This window comes from Belonocnema kinseyi, chromosome 3 (assembly GCF_010883055.1).
Source record: "Belonocnema kinseyi isolate 2016_QV_RU_SX_M_011 chromosome 3, B_treatae_v1, whole genome shotgun sequence".
Taxonomy (NCBI): Eukaryota; Metazoa; Arthropoda; class Insecta; order Hymenoptera; family Cynipidae; genus Belonocnema; species Belonocnema kinseyi.
The window spans coordinates 62,067,817-62,071,230 of NC_046659.1; positions in this window are offsets into that span (position 1 = coordinate 62,067,817).

A 3,414-nucleotide genomic window follows, 5' to 3' on the forward strand; every position below is an offset into this window, starting at 1 on the left:
GAGATAATTCTAAAAGAATGTGGTGCAGAAGAGACGCTAGTAGACACATGGGAAAGAAATCGGTTAAGATGGTTCGGACGTGTTGAGAGAATGCCAAATGAATGACTAATGAAACAAGTGTATCAAGTTAAAGTAAATGGCAGCGTGCCCAGAGGTAGACCGCGGAAAGAATGGTTAGAATGTGTGAATGAGACCTTAGTTAGAAGAGACATAAGAAGTCACAGAAACACGAGAGCCTGCATGAAAAAATGCGTGGACATAAAAGAAGCTAGAGAAGTATGCCAGGACAGGAAAGTATGGCGTCAAATAGTTAATAAAAAGAGTGTCAGTAGAGTGAATGACGCCTGAAACACAAGACCGTGGCCATTAATGGACCCAAGTGGGGAACCTTACATAACGACTTCGTGAGGTTCTTCGCTTGGGGTGATTTCTAGATAGATTGATCAGCAACCTGGGTCGGAGCAGTGTTGCGGAACGAACGTGTTATTCACTTAAATAGCACGAGCATTCTGGATCAATCAGAAAAATCTCTATCCCTTCCACACACTACTTCTTTCCCCTACCGAGTGAGTCACGCCTACCCCGAAAGGGAAATGGCTTAATGGTGTAATAATAAATAATAATAATATTATTATTGCCAGACCCACCTCTCTTAGTGCTATTTATTTATTATCCCAAATTTTCAACTCTTTGTGGCGTTTCGTGTGGATATAAGTTAGGACATAAGAAACGTTTGGGTAAGTTAGGAATCTGGTCATGTGGCCCACTCATCACATGACCTTAAGGTAAAATGTAAGTGAAAATGTAAGTGGAAGTGATGAATCTTTGCAATAATATATTTTTTGAACTAAAATGGTTAATTATTATTTATATTAAAATTGTGTTTTATGTAGAAAATTCGAATCAGTCCTGAAGAGAGAGAGGGAGGGAGAATAACGGGGCGATTTTCTCTGGGTTTTCGAGGGGACCCGGATTTTCCGGAACGGTTAGAAATAAAAATTACATACAGGAATAATTTATTTCATCCCCACCCCCCGCCCTGAGCCTGTGTTTTCCTATCGATTGGCCTGCTTCAAATAATACTTTAAGAGAAATTTATTTTTTTTTCTGAATCGCATTAAAAATGTAGAAGTATCCCTCGTCAAAATTAAGGAATTATAAGCGCTGCTAGAACTAGGATGGGTAATCGCCTGGGAATCCTGCTGTGTCATTTTTTCTCTTTTTACATTAATTTATATATTTTTCAACGTGAAGTTCATGCATTATCTGAAAGTACATTTTATAAAACCAAAATAAACTTTAAAAACCAAATCAAGCAACAGAATCGTACAAGGAGATTTGAAAAGAATTACGCAAAGTTTGTGTTTGTTTAAAAAATTAACTTTCAAATATTAAACAAAGGCATTAAGTCAAAGACTTTGTGTCATTCTGTATAGCGTTCATTTACTTTCACCGTTCTCCAAAGTTCGATTCTTGGTTAACCAAAAAAGTTAATTATTCCACTAATACATGTGGAAGCTTCTAATGTGTCCCCTAAGGATTTACATTTTTCTTGCACCTTCTTCCCTATTCCTTTACACTCCCCCACACACTTACTTGTTGGTGAGAGGGAGACCTACAGTTTAAAGTGGGTTCCGAACCACCAAGAGCAACAGCTTTAAGTAATTAGAGAACCTTTTTCTCTAGAGGTACTGCGGGGTCCCACGACTTGCTAGGCTAGCTAGTGTTCACCGCATGCACCGCCGAGGCTCTTCCAGAGTGCGAGGCGGGAATCGAACCCGCAAGCCGACGGAGTGGGTCCAAAAAGCATATGCTTTAGCTCCCACGACCATCGTAACACTAATTATTCTAATATATTATTTGATAGATCTAGCATTTTATCACATTGTTTTAATAAATATAATCAAATGTATTTAATTTAAAAAATTTTAATTTAAAAGCACCAGTAAGAAACAAATTCATACTTAAACATAATAGTTTTCCGAAAATACTAAATCATGGGAAAATGCGTAGGTACCTATAGGGTCGGTAAATGAAAGCCTGATGGTATTTAGCCGTCTTAATATAATATTGATTTTCAATATCGTCACTAGATGCAGCCATTTACACTGTTTTTGAAATTCAATCTGAATTTTGCTCCCTTTAAGCTGCTTTAAGTTATTCTTAGGAATAAATGAAGCTAACATTTTTTAAAATTATTTATACGTATAAAATGTGATGTACTGAGATTAATTACTAGTAGTTATATCCATAATTATTTACGAAAAACGGAAAATTATATAATAGATAGACAAATCAGTATAGTTCCTTAAACTGTAAGGGATTCGAGTCCTTTATTCATGCGTTTTAGCGGTAGTAATATTTACATAGTTTCCTATACTAATGTATTAATACATTGTCTAAAAATATTCTACAATACAAAAATAGTGCAATACGAAATAAAAAAATATAATATTTGAAGTGTCTTCAAGTTAAATGTAAATTAGCAACAGTTTTTTTTAAATTCTCAACATTTATCGGCCGCGAAAAAAATTGGTTTTTTCGAAAATAAAAGTCTTCTATTTTATTTTAATTGAGCTAGCTTACTTCGCGGAGTGCACCAAATGCATGTGATTTGAATCGTTTTTACCCTTGTTTTGTTAATTAATTTGTAAAAATTAATTTTTTCTATACAAGTGTTTAGCAATTACTTTTTATTTTTTCATTACTGTTTCATGAGTAAATAAAATTACAATAATTATTATTTATTACAAAGGTATAACATAAATACAGTTTTGTTCCATTGCTGTTAAAAATGTTTACGATTTTAAAACCTCAGTATACGAAATCTCCATTAAGAGAATATATATTAATTTTCATATACGACATATTCTTCATTAATTAGAAAAGACTGACATTTGCACTTTACACAAATTAGATAAAATGTTGTCAGTAATTTTTAATAATAAATAATAAAACACGCCATTTTCTCCTAGATAAACACAAATGATACAGGTTTTCAAGTGGAAAAGTTCTAATAAGCAAATACAGTGAAACTCTTGTATAACGTCGATTTTGGGGCTGACGGTGGGTGGGAGCTGACTCATTATAGCCCGCTCCGTTTTTGTTTGTTCACGCCTGAGTGATAATCTGAGTGACAGCCGCGCACCCCATGCAGCTCCTGTTATAGCTACTTGCGGCGCGGCGGCAATTTTCGGAAGGGCTATAGAAGGGAGGGCTATTGAAGCGTTTCACTGTAATTAAGAAACCTAACCCCCAAGCATCTGTACTCACGTTAAAATTCTAACGCTAACAGCGAATTTTAGACAACATTTTAATTTAATTTTACAACATGCATATTAAATTCGATCCGATTTTTTTAACAGCATGCATTTTGGTCATCTGTTTTTCTCTCAGCACTCAACGAAGTGAAGT